Source organism: Sarcophilus harrisii, chromosome 4, assembly GCF_902635505.1.
Source record: "Sarcophilus harrisii chromosome 4, mSarHar1.11, whole genome shotgun sequence".
Classification (NCBI taxonomy): Eukaryota; Metazoa; Chordata; class Mammalia; order Dasyuromorphia; family Dasyuridae; genus Sarcophilus; species Sarcophilus harrisii.
Genome location: NC_045429.1, coordinates 426628485 through 426643401, shown reverse-complemented (window position 1 = coordinate 426643401; position 14917 = coordinate 426628485).

Here is a 14917-nt window from a genome sequence, read left to right as displayed (position 1 = left end):
ATTTTACTAAAAGCTATTAAGTGAGCAGTACAATTATCTGGGATAAGACCTGACAAGATATACACCTTTTATACCAATGCACAAATTAATGTATGCTGTGAAACCATCCCAGAGTGGCAAATTTTACTGGCCATGGCTCCAAATTTTACACACGGGTCTCCATTAAAGATAACCAGACTATTACATAATTGGCAATGGATTCTTGAAGAAAAGATTCTAAAGTTCCTCTTAAAGGACCAACTATCTTTACAGATGCATCCAAACATAACATTTGTGCTGTATACCCTCATGACTTAACTATAAAGAGAGTAGTCAGAATTCCTTTTCAATCCACTCAGCAGAATGAATTGTATGCAATCATGGTAGCTCGTACTTATTATCCAGGAGATTTAAATATAATATCGGATTCGGCCTATTCAATAGGTGTGGTACAAAGAATTGCCACAGCCCAAATAAAATGTGTAGCCTCTAATATATATCAGCTCTTTAAGGAACCTCAAGAGCAAGTGAAAAAGCATCCAGGTAAGATTTATATCTTGCATGTCCACTCTCATAGTAGACTTCCTATTTTTGATGGTAATTCAAAGGCAGATAGCCTTCTAACCATGTTGGCTAATACTTCTTTATTACAGGCAGCCCAAGAATCTCATTATAACTATCATCAGGCTCCTTGAGCTTTATGTTTGCAATTTGGGATAACAAAAGAGGAAGCTAGGAGCATAGTCAAAGCCTATACAGCTTGCCTTTCCTTCCAGGTTCCTAAACTCCCCCCAGGAAAGAACCCTCGTAGTTTGACACCCAATGAAATTTGGCAAATGGATGTGACCCATTATAAGTCTTTTGGTCGTCTGTCTTTTATCCATGTTGTAGTAAACACCTTTTCAGGATTCACTTTTGCAATACCAGCAGCAAAAGAGACAGCCCAAGTGGTCACTGAGTTCCTTATTCAAACATTCGCAATTATGGGTATGCCACAAGCAATAAAAACAGATAATGGACCTGCATATACTTCTAAACATTTTGCACACTTTTGTGCACAATATAAGATTTTACATACCACTGGCATACTTTCTAATCCTCAAGGACAGGCAATAGTAGAGAGGAGAAAGAGAATCAAGATGCTCTTCCAAAAACAAAAGAAAGGGGGAGCCACAGGTAACCCTAGAGAACTTCTAAATTTAGCTCTTTATACAATTAACTTCTTGATTTTGACAAAAGATGTCTGCTCCTGCAGACAGGTTTTATAACCCACTGTAAGGGCATTGTGGAGCGAGCAGCTCCACTATCTTTAGATAATCGCCAGGTGATGTGGAGAGATCCAGAAAGTGGTGAATGGAAGGGACCAGATAGCTTATCTGCTTGGGGGAGAGACATCAGAGAGAGACAGAAAAAGAGAAAAAAAACCCTGAAACAAAAGAGAAGACCTAAGAAACATCTAACACTGAAAGAGCGTGGCTGATAATGAGACTGCTGCAGGACTTCAAAACCCTCAGGAATCATTGGAATTCCTCAGACATGATAAGATTGTTGTAGGACTTGAAAGCCCTCAGGAATCATTGTATTCCCTAACACATAATGAGACTGTTGATGGACTTTAAAACTTGCAGGAATCATTGGATTCCCTGACACGTGAAGTGATGGACAATAGATTGGTTTTGGACTATCTCTTGGCTGCTGAAGGAGGTGTATGTGTGATTGTTATTTATATACCTTCCTTCTAAGACTTATGGACATGTATAATTCCTCATGTTGTTTGTTAAATCATTACTAACCTGTGTTATATTACTATATGCTTGTGTAATACCTCCCATGCTGATGGATTTATGTCTACCTATTTCAAGTAAGACCCTTAAGCCCAGAGGAATCCTGCCCACAATATCTGGTTTAGTGTTTTCACCTCCCTCCCTGAGAAGTCATATTGGAGAAGTATACTTGAAACAAGGTGTTAACTCAGAGGAATTAGTGAGACAATGGTTATCTAGTTTACATATATACTTAGTACTTAGCATGGTGATGTAATGGTTCTCTAAGTTCACACATGCAGAGTGTGCTGTAATGATGTAATTGTAATAGAGTAATAAGGACCAAAAAGGAGTGGACGAGAGACATTCCATCTCCCACCATCCTGGTGGCTCTCCTGACTCCTGCATTTCCTCCACTAAGACCAAGGCCCATCTAAAGGTCCCCCAGAAAGCTAGCCCAGCCCCAGGTGAAGAAGACAGACTGTGAAGGAGACAATAAAGACTTTGGACTTTATTCCTGACTATTCTCGTGGGGATTATTCTGCTGAGACCAAGGCTGGTCCAAAGGCCCTCCAGAAAGCTAGTCAGAACATTACATCTAATATTCCTGAGAAATAACTAATAGAAACTTGGACAAAATGTATGACATATATACTAAAAGTGCTATAGTCACTTTGAAGTACCAAAAAAAAAAATGGTGTCAGTATCTGCTTCTGAATTTGTATGTTATATCTAAGGGCAGAAAACCTTGAAATCATAACAAGAATGCTTGCAAAATCAAGAATATAAGGCTAGGAGAAGCCAAAATTCTAGGATGGCATTTGCTAAGTTCAGCAGTAGTATTCAACACCCCCCAAAAGCCCTATAAATTTGTGATTCAGGTAGCTAGCCTAATCTGGAGACTGATAGAAAAAGTAGTAAGTCTGATTCATTAGAGTAATGCAGGATGTGCTAGCAAATGTTGAACAACTAGTTCTCCCAAATCAGCAGACTTTATAAGTTTAATGGGCATTATTAACATTTTCTCTATCACTTATTTAAGTCTAGAACAATCAATTAAATATTCATTTTCCACCAGCTGCCCTGCTTGGCTTTGAGTCCCACTATCATCATCACCATGAAGATTATAAAAGCTTTAATAATACTGTGAGTATTATTATCATCATATCCTCACTTGCCTCCTTTCCTCTAATGGGTGAGTAGAGCAGAAAAGTCCCCCAAAGCCTCTTTTTAAAGAGGGCCCAGAAGTCCAGTTTCCCCATACTTTAGTTTTCTGGTGCCTTCTCCCCTCCCCCTTTGCAGCTTCCTCTTATATGTTTGTCTTTTCTCATTAGATTATCAATTCCTTGAGAACAGAAACTGTCTTTCTTTTTCCTTTTTGCATCCTCAGCATTTAACATAATGCAGCGTAAGTAGTAAGGAACTTAATGAATATTTATTGCATTGTAAAACAATAAATTAAACTTTGACTTAAAGTGTTCATGATTTTCTCTAAGTGCTTACACTGAAAATTTCACAATACATTCTAACATCAACATCCCCCTGAAACAAACAGCAAGCAGAAATCAGAGAAAATATCCAAAGAATATATGAGTACACGTGACTAATATGGACATATGCTTTAAATGATTTTATGTATATAACCTATATCAAATTCCTTGCTGTCTTGGGAGAGGAGAAGGTAAAGAAAGAAGGGAGGAAAATATTGGAACTCAAAATCTTACAAAAATGAATGTTGAAAACTATCTTTGCATGAAATTGGAAAAAAAGTAGTACTAAGAAAAAAGAATATATAGTGAATGACATTTAGCTAGGAGAGCAATAAGATCCATGTGATTTCTAGCATTTTAGCAAGTCAAGGCATATGATGGGGTCTGATTCTTATCTATATCCCTCATTCTGAAGTCTTTGTCTCTACTTCCTCCCCACAATTCCTTTATAATTTCTCTCTTTTGAAGAATGTCTGAAACCAAACTTCACACAGGTACACAGCATCATACTCAGCATTCCCTCTACTGAGAAGGAGAGAGATTTCCCTCTACATATCTAACACATTAACAGCAGGTTATCTTTGGGGTACCATAGCAAGAGGCATTTCAATTGTGTATTAGTATTTTATCAGGAGTCAAAGTCAAGCTCATTGGCCTATTTTTATTCAGTTTCTATTCCTTTTTGTAAGTTATTTTGCTTAAGATGGCATAGAGAAGCCAGAAAGTAGCTTGAGCTCTCCCAAGTTTTCCTCAGAAATATGAAATCAAATCTCTGAACAAATTCTGGAGCAACAAAACCTACAAAGAGATGGAATGAAACAATTTTTCAGCTCAAGATAATTTTAAAGGATTTTAGAAAAGGTCAGACTTACTTGGGTGAAAGGGGAGTGCAACCCAGCACAGAGGGTGTCTAGGCGAGAGTCTTAGCCAGAACACAGATCAATGGCAACTCTATCTTGGCTGAAGGAGACAGTAGTACAGCAAGCCAGTGGGACAGCACAGAAAGCAAATTCCCAGTATGGGGAAACCAGGTGGGGCTAGGGTGGGCTACTCCCTGCTGTGAGCAAGACACTAAACACAACGTGCCCCTGTATTCAAAGCCAAAATTCAAAGCTGCTCAGAAAGCTTGGGACCTGGAGCTTGAATTTAAAAGCCACAAAAAAGTAATTTTGCTTTCTCCAATCCTGTGCAGTGGAATCTCTACCATTTTTAATAATTTTTCAACAGTCACTTAGAACTTAGCAATGATTTAGCAATAATGTTTAAGATATAGTTTATCCAGGTTTGTTGATTTTAAACGCATTGAAGACAGCAAGCTTCTTTCTTATTTCCCTACTTCCTTTGAGTTTCAATCCTCTCTTAATCACTTTTGTCTTCTTTCCATTACAAAATAGAAGCAAAATAAAACTTGAGTACTTCTGCCTTTTCTCATTCAATTCTCATTGAACCATGTCTGCTTCAAAACAGTGATCTTTTTGCTTCTTTGACACTCCCCTTTTTCCTCCACACAGTTTAAAAAGGTCTGAGTTTTGTTACTCCTGAACAGAAGTATGCTGAAAAATGTTTGTTTTTCCCTTCAGAGGGAGAAAAACTAATATGCCAATAATAGACTTTTAGATTAGTTTGAATTATTAACATTTATTACTTTATATTTTCTGAAGTCTAATTAACAAAACAAATCAAGTCCTGATTTTTACTATTTGCTGATTTTCACGATGAATACTCATGCTGAACATTTGACAATTGGTTCTCATAGGCTACTATTCTTGGACTGTGAGCTCCTTGAGAGCAGACGCTTTTCTATCTTTTCCTTAGGGTATTTGCTATTGTGTATCCACCATACCTAATACATTATAGATTTTTAATAAATGCTTATTGACTGATTGTCAGGACTTCAACTGTCATGTGGTCCTCCTCATTCTGTGTACAATAGCTTCCATGGGTAATCTTTCAGTCTCTCTGACTCTGTCTCTGTCTCTCTCTCTGTGTCTCTGTCTCTCTTTCTTCCTAACTTCCTCCTTTCTCATCTATACCTCCCCAAGCATTTTCTACAAATTAAACATTCCCATCCCTCTCAACCTTTATTGTAAATATAACTCACAAGATCTAGATGTTAGGTCAGCCAGGACATTATTATGATGCAGACAATGATTATCTTTTTTCCAAGAAGTTCTCCTTTATCTGAATAGCTGATACCTAAATCCAGACTTCTCAATTAATGTAATTGCCTCCAAGGCTGGAAACACCCATCTAATTTCTGACTAGACTTGGATTCACCCAGGTAATCTCTCACCTGTACTTAAGGTGAAGAAATACAGCAGAAGCAGAAACCTAGACTTGAGGTCCCATCTTGATCCTGCCTTGGTAAGAACAAAGTGATGGCTATTACTACATATTTGTGCCATTTCTAGAGTGTGGAGTTAGGAAAAAGAAATCCTCCCCTTTCCTGGAAATCCAAGGAAGAGAGAGAAAGTGCTGGCAGAATACCAAAAGCAAAATGCTCAAAAGAAAGTAGAGAGAGCCTTCTTTCCCACAGATTTTATTGAGAGTGCCTCCTTCTGATCCAAAGCAGCCATCTTTCCTGATTCTTAGTGACTAATCACTTGGACAGAATCCTTTAGGAGCTCAGATACTTGGGAACCAATCAAAACCCAAGTGTCTGTCCTTTAGCAAGGAGCTAGAGGGTATAACCACCTCCATGGAAGGTGCCTTTTTCTCATAAAGGTCCATGCCCTATAATCTCAACAAACTGATTAGGATCACTCAATTTCTCAGAGATTTCCCTTGATCAATATTTCCCTCTCCCATACCTATTATTGGCCAGGATTCTAGGAGGACGGAAGAAGCTTGAATTAACTCCCACAGCTCCACAATAAAACCAGAGCTGTTATAAGCCAAGAACTCTGTGGAACAAACCTGGGTAATTTGAGTAAATTTTGCTTCCAGATGAACTGATCTAGAATTCACTTTTCAGCTTTTTTGGATAAAGAGGATATAAAAGCAATTTTAGGACTTTAGCAAAAAGAACTTGCCAACTTAATCTCCTTAATAAACATTTGTTGAACTGAATCAAATTGAAAAAAAATCTCCTTGATACTGGGTTTTACCTATTTTTGGTTTCCTAGATTACTTTTTTCCACCTCAAGGATTACCTTTCTCCTTGGGTTTCCTAAATGTTTTTTATTAAAGGAATTGCTTATACAATTCTTTGGGCTCTGAATAATTTACTGTGCCAGACATAGGGCATAATACACTTGGAGGATAACATTCATGTTGGTTGCTGAATGTACATGGGGAAGAGAACTACTGTAGAAAGACTGAGGGTCTTTGCCTGAATATCAATATACCTTGTATAACATGAAACCATGTGTTGCTTATAGGCAGGATTTATGCGTCACTCCACTGTAAGCAGGACTACTGGCAGGAAAGGTGAATCATGATTGGAATCACTACCAATAGTGAAGAAGATTGTGACAGGATCATTTCTGTAAGATGACCAGAAAACAGAAAGGGAGAAATAGATGGAGCAAGATTCTGGAAGAATCGAGACAAGATAGGAAGAAGGGATATGGCTAGAAAGGAAGACTATACCATTGGGACAAGAGAAAAGGAGAGAAGCAGAGTAATAATATCATATTTATTTAGCACTTTAAAGTCCACAAAGTGTTTTATATATGTAGCACCCAGATACCTCCTTCTTAAACATAGGGTCCCTGAAGAGTTATACCAAATTCAAGTACTTATCAAGTCCACATCTGCTCCAAATGATAATTCGTGAACCTTCATTAATATGTTTCTTTTTTTCTTCAACAACCAGAGAGTTCAAAGCAAAGATACTTAAGGTGAAAAGGATGGCAAGTATGCAAAACAACATTTCTGCCATAAGCATACATTTTCCCATAGATATATACCATCAGTAGGTAAAGTGAATATGCAAAGTGATCATATATGAGAGACCCACCTTCAGGGCATAGGATATTATGAAAGATGGAATAACCATGTTGTAAACCACATTAATTGTTTTTTTTTTTCTTAGCCTCAAGATTTAGTTGACTCGGGGGTCAAAGTTGGTGTAGCTTTCTAATGACTTAAGTACAAAATTCAACCCAAAAAAGGCAAGAATTGTTTGGCTGGCTCATCAGTATGACCAAAATAGGAGCTGGGAATCTATGCCCAAATGAATCAGTCCAGTATACTTCTTTCCATACTAATCTGAACCCTTAAAATTAAAAAAATCAAAGTGATGATAATGTGTAATTAATTTCATTTTGTATCACAAATAAAATTTTGTGTAATTACCTAAATCACATTTCACTGGTTTCTGAGAACAGTTTAGAAGTTCAGTTTTCCTGCTAATCACTATTTTAATCTTGTATCAAGGATATCTGTTACTTCTGAAGGATGCAGATAGATGCCAGGGAGTCTGTTATCTCTGCAACAATGGCTGTTGACGATTGAAAAATGGTCAAAGGATATGAACAGACAATTCTCAGATGAAGAAATTGAAACTATTTCTAGTCATATGAAAAGATGCTCCAAGTCATTATTAATCAGAGAAATGCAAATTAAGACAACTCTAAGATACCACTACACACCTGTCAGATTGGCTAAGATGACAGGAAAAAATAATGATGATTGTTGGAGGGGATGTGGGAAAACTGGGACATTGATGCATTGTTGGTGGAGTTGTGAACGAATCCAACCATTTTGGAGAGTAGTTTGGAACTATGCTCAAAAAGTTATCAAACTGTGCATACCCTTTGATCCAGCAGTGTTACTACTGGGATTATATCCCAAAGAGATTATAAAGAAGGGAAAGGGACCTGTATGTGCACGAATGTTTGTGGCAGCCCTTTTTGTAGTGGCTAGAAACTGGAAACTGAATGGATGTCCATCAGTTGGAGAATGGCTGAATAAATTGTGGTATATGAATATTATGGAATATTACTGTTCTGTAAGAAATGACCAACAGGATGATTTCAGAAAGGCCTGGAGAGACTTACACGAACTGATGCTGAGTGAAATGAGCAGGACCAGGAGATCATTATATACTTCAACAACAATACTATATGATGACCAGTTCTGATGGACCAGGCCATCCTCAGCAACGAGATCAACCAAATCATTTCTAATGGAGCAGTAATGAACTGAACTAGCTATGCCCAGAAAAAGAACTCTGGGAGATGACTAAAAACCATTACATTGAATTCCCAATCCCTATATTTATGCCCACCTGCATTTTTGATTTCCTTCACAAGCTAATTGTACAATATTTCAGAGTCTGATTCTTTTTGTACAGCAAAATAACGTTTTGGTCATGTATGCTTATTGTGTATCTAATTTATATTTTAATATATTTAACATCTACTGGTCATCCTGCCATCTGGGGGAGGGGGTGGGGGGGTAAGAGGTGAAAAATTGGAAAAAGAGGTTTGGCAATTGTTAATGCTGTAAAGTTACTCATACATATAACCTGTAAATAAAAGGCTATTAAATAAAAAAAAAAGATATAAAAAAAACAATGGCTGTTGACTGACGTAATTATTTTGCTTTTATGTTAACAACCAATTATGAAATCAAGATTAAGATTTTTTCTCCTTTATTTCCTCATTTAAGGAATAGCGCTGTATAAGGTCAGTTAGTCTCTGAAGAGTAAGACTGACTGATGGAATGTCCCTGAGCTCTTGGAGAAAATAAAGACCTTATTTCTATTTAGAATATAAATAGAATACAATCTAGGTAAATTTTTGCCTCAAGGAAACAAGCTCTTGTTTTTGTACTTCTGTATTGGAGTTTAGGATGACCCAGCTCATAAAGGAGAAAACCAACCCGAGTAGACTGGGGTAGAGATGGATTTGCCTGAACAAATTGCTGAAAGTAGCTGAGCTGAAGACTTCTAGCCTACCTCCTCATTAAATGTCCACTTGTCAGAATCATTTCTTTTCTTCCTTTCTTTGTAAAATTTTAATAGTATTTTATTTTTATTTGTTTATTTATTTTTTTAATTATAACTTTTTATTGACAGAACCCATGCCAGGGTAATTTTTTTTTACAACATTATCCCTTGCACTCACTTCTGTTCCGATTTTTCCCTCCCACCCTCCACCCCCTCCCCTAGATGGCAAGCAGTCCTATATATGTTGAATATGTCCTAGTATATCCTAGATAACTATGTATGTGTGCAGATCCAAACAGTTTTCTTGTTGCACAGGGAGAATTGGATTCAGAAGGTAAAAATAACCCGGGAAGAAAAACAAAAATGCAAACAGTTTACATTCATTTCCCAGTGTTTTTTCTTTGCGTGTAGCTGCTTCTGTCTATCATTGATCAACTGAAACTGAATTAGGTCTTTTTGTCAAAGAAATCCACTTCCATCAGATTATATCTTCATACAGTATCATTGTTGACGTATATAATGATCTCCTAGTTCTGCTCATTTCACTCAGCATCAGTTCATGTAAGTCTTTCCAAGCCTCTCTGTATTCATCCTGCTGGTCATTTCTTACAGAACAATAATATTCCATAACATTCATATACCACAATTTACCCAACCATTCTCCAATTGATGGGCATCCATTCATTTTCCAGTTTCTAGCCACTACAAACAGGGCTGCCACAAACATTTTGGCACATACAGGTCCCTTTCCCTTCTTTAGTATCTCCTTAGGATATAAGCTCAGTAGAAACTGCTGGGTCAAAGGGTATGCACAGTTTGATAACTTTTTGAGCATAGTTCCAAATTGCTCTCCAGAATGCTTGGATTCATTCACAACTCCACCAACAATGTATCAGTGTCCCAGTTTTCCCGCATCCCCTCCAACAATCATCATTATTTTTTCCTGTCATCTTAGCCAATCTGACAGGTGTGTAGTGGTATCTCAGAGTTGTCTTAATTTGCATTTCTCTGATTAATAATGATTTGGAGCACTCTTTCATATGAGTGGTAATAGTTTCAATTTCATCATCTGAAAATTGTCTGTTCATATCCTTTGACCATTTGTCAACTGGAGAATGGCTTGGTTTCTTATAAATTTGAGTAAATTCTCTGTATATTTTGGAAATGAGGCCTTTATCAGAACCTTTAACTGTGAAGATGTTTTCCCAGTTTGTTGCTTCCCTTCTAATCTTATTTGCATTAGTTTTGTTTGTACAGAAGCTTCTTAATTTGATGCAATCAAAATTTTCTATTTTGTGATCAATAATGTTCTCTAGTTCATCTTTGGTCACAAATTTCTTCCTCCTCCAATAGTATTTTATTTTTCCAATTACATGCAAGGACAGTTTTCATCATTCATTTCTTGAGTTTCAAATTTTTTTTTCTCCTTCCTCCCTTACCTTTCCCCTCCCACAAGACAGCAAGCAATCCAATATAGGGTATACATGTACAATCATTTTAAACATATCTCCATATTAGCCATATTGTGAAAGAAAAATCAGAATAAAAAGGGAAAAGCACAAGGGGAAAAAAAGCAAACAAACAAAAAAGTGCAAATAGTATGCTTCAATCCACATTCAAACTCCATAGTTCTCTCTCTGGATGCAGATGGTATTTGCTAACCCAAGCCTATTGGAATTGCCTTGGAACATTGTATTGCTGAGAAGAGCTAACTCTCTCTTAGCTGATCATCACATAATCTTGCTATTGCTGTGCACAATGTTCTTCTGGTTCTGCTCATTTCACTCAGCAATAATTCATATAAATCTTTCCAGGCTTTTCTGAAATCAGCCTGCTCATCATTTCTTATAAAAATGATATTCCATTACATTCATACACCATGACCTATTTAGCCATTCCCCAACTGACTGACATTTGCTCAATTTCCAATTCTTTGCCACCACTAAAAGAACTACAAATATTTCTGCACATGTGGGTCCTTTTCCATCTTTTATGATCTCTTTGGGATACAGACTCAGTAGAGACACTGCTGAATGAAAGAGTATCAACAGTTTTATAGCTCTTTGGGCAATTGTTCTCCAGAATGGTGGGATCAGTATACAATTTCACTAACAATGCATTAGTGTACCACTTTTCTCACATCCCCTCCAACATTTATCATTATCTTTTCCTGTCATCTTAGCCAATTTAATAGGTATGAGGTGGTACTTCAGAGATGTTTTAATCTGCATTTCTCTAATTAATTGTGATTTAGACCATTTTTTCATATGACTTTTCATTTCTTCCTCTGAAATTGTTCATATCCTTTGACCATTTATCAATTGGTTAATGACTTGTATTCTTTGTGTCTTTATAATAATTTTTTATTTTTTCCAAATACATGCAAAAATAGTTCTCAACATTCACCTTTGCAAAACTTTGTGTTCCCAATTTTTCTCCTTCCTCTCCTACTCCTCTCCTAGACAGCAAGCAATCCAATATAGGTTAAACATATGCAATTCTTCTAAACACATTTCCATATTTGTCATGCTGCACAAGAAAAATCAGTTCAAAAGGAGAAAAAAAATATGAAAAAGAAAAAACAAGGAAACAAACAACAGCAACAACAACAAAAATGAAAATAACTATGCTTTGATCCACATTCAGTCTCCATCGTTCTGTCACTCCATGCAGATGGCTCTCTCCATTATAGTCTATTGGAGTTCTCTTGAATCACCTCATTGTTGAAAAGAGCAAAGTTCATCAGACTTGATCATCACATAATCTTGCTGTTACTATGAGCAATGTTCTCTTCATTCTACTCACTTCACTTGACATCAATTCATATAAATTTTTCCAGACATTTCTGAAATCAGCCTGCTCATGATTTGTATTCTTACAAATTTGATTCAGTTCTCAATATATTTTAGAAATGAGGCCTTTATCAGAAACACTGGCCATAAAAATTGTTTCAGGATCATTTCCTGAAAAAGATATTTAAGGCTTTCAGGCTCTCCATGTTTTTGTCTTTGGTTGCCATGAGAAACCACTGATCATCGATTTGTTGGTTATTAGTCAGTCTAACTAGTAAATTAGTAGTTAATTACCTATAAACTCTGTCTCTTGGGTCTTTTGTTCATCAGATTGTTCTTTAGGAAAATCTGGTCTATTATCAATGTGACACTGACTAGGCATAGAAGTAGACATCACCAATGAGCTTTCCATAGTGGCAAGATGGAAGAAGAGATTGTTGCTAGCCCTCCATTCCCACTTTCCAGCCAATCATAGTGTTTGCCTGCATCTAAGATGCTTTTGACTTGTAAACAATTGCAATGTCTTTCCTATCTATGATGATGCCTTCTAGTTTTTTGATGCTCCTCCTTTTATCCACAAGAATAATCTGTCCGGCCTCTCTTGGGGTCTTTTGACTGAGGAGCTAAAGACTCTTTTTACTGGTAAATGCCAGCCTTATCAATAAATGTAATGGGCTCTAGCACAACTTTCTTGCCTCAGTTTACCTTTTGTATTGCCACAGCTAGAGCCATGAGAACAGCCTGAATCTAGCCCAGTTTACAACACATGGATGATAGCATCTCGCCACCAATACTGCCAGATATTTCTATTCTGAGTGCAAAAGAAATTTCTTTGAGCAGAGTAAGAAACAAAGAGGAGTAATTAACATAAATTTTCATTTCTGCTCACTAAGACTCTGTGTTCCCATTTGTATTTTTTTTATCTTTTTGTCTCTGTGTGATTTGAAAGACTGACTTGTATTTGCTTCAAACAAACAAGGCTAAAAGCTGTGAAGCAGGGTGAGGTCTTAATCAGTCAGAACAATAATACTTTGCCTGAAGGCACTCTTTGTAATGTTATTTATTAAAGAATAAAGGACAAAAATGAAGAAAAATGTCTTACTTGTGGAGTGCAGGAGGCATCATCCCCATCTATAGGTTTTTTATGAAGCTGTTTTAAGATGTAATTTTGGGAATCTGTTAAGTTTTTCTTCTTTCAAGGTGGTATGATCTAGGGAGACATGTATTTACTACTCTCCTAAGCTGTGCACTGGTCAGTGAGCAACCACAAGCACCCTTTTCTTCTCCAGAACTGTCATACTTCACAAAAACCTAAAGTTTGGCCCCTCTCCACTCTAGAAGTAGAACCTCACTTTAGCATTAGAATTAAAGATCAAGATATAGGCTGGAACAGGATGATTTCAGAGAGGCCTGGGGGGATTTACATGAACTGATGCTAAGTGAAGTGAGCAGAACCAGGAGATCACTGTACAGGGCAACAACAAGACTATACCATGATCAATTCTGAGGGAATTCAACAATTCAACAATGAAATGATTCAAACCAGTTCCAATTGTTCAGTGATGAAGAGAACCATCTACACACAGAGAGAGGACTGTGGGAACTGAATATGGACCACAACATAGCATTTTCACTCTTTCTGTTGTTGTTTGCTTGCATTTTGTTTTCTTTCTCAAGTTTTTTTTCCTTCTTGATCCAATTTTTCTTGTGTAGCAAGATAACTGTATAAAAGCGTGTACATATATTGAATTTAACATATATTTTAACATATTCAACATGTATTGAACTATCTGCCATCTAGGGGAGGAGGTGAGGGAAGGAGGGGTAAATTTGGAACAGAAGGTTTTGCAAGGGTCAATGTTGAAAAATTACCTATGCATATGTTTTGTAAATAAAAAGCTTTAATAAAATTAAAATTTTTAAAAATGTTATGTCACCTTAAAAAAGATATAGGGCTGGAAAGTGAATAAACAGAAGAAAAGAATACATCTGACTATAGAAAATTACTATGGTGACAGAGAAAATCAAAACACAAACTTAGAAGAATACATCAAAGTCAAAACTACTACTTTCAAAGCCTCAAGAAAAAAATATGCATTGACCCCAAGGCATAGAAGACCTCAAAAAGGATTTTTGAAAATCAAATAAGAGTGATAGAGGAAAAGTTGGGAAGAGAAATGAGAATGATGCAAGAAAATCATAAAAAAAGTCAGCAACTTGGTAAAGGAAACAAAATACAGAAGAAAAACAGCCCCCTAAAAACAGAATAGTCCTGATGTGCCTGAATGTGGGATATACAAGAAAAATCAGAGCTGTTTGTGAGAAGGATCCTTTTAGAGTTAAGGAACAAGAGCCCCAGTAAGACTTTTTTAGTTAGGGTAATTAAAAGGGCCAACACATTAAAGGGCCAAGCCAGGAGACTGATGAGAGACTTAAATGCCTGTTCTGACTACAATCCTGTTTGTAAGTTTGCCTCCATGATAAGATCAACACCTGCTGCAATCATCCAGAAGTGATAGTGCTGGTTGCATTCCTCAGTGTGCAGACCATGCTGGGGGCGAGGGGGAGAGGAGGCAGGGAATAACAGCAAAAAAAACAAAAAACGGGGGGCATTGTTAGGGGATCAATTCCCCAAGAGCTTCCACAATTGTGGATCATAACATCTGAAGGAGTTGCAAAGCCTTTATTGAACCAGGTGTTGCAGACTGGGAATGAGATAAATAGGAGGCAGAGGGAAGAGGAGAGAGGTCAGACAACGCAAGGACCTCTCACTCAGAGAGGTCAGAGAAAAGCAACTGCCTCTCAGTCTCCTTGTATCATCCTCTTAGAACACGAGGAGATCCATTCTGCAGGTCTGGTTGGATCTCCAGCAGCCATTGTCAGTGGCTTCTGTGTATTCCAACAGCTCTCATGTATTCCAACAGGGGTAAATACAGTTGATAATCATTAATGTGGAAAAAATTTTATACAAAGTTTTTCTGATAAAGACCTCATTTT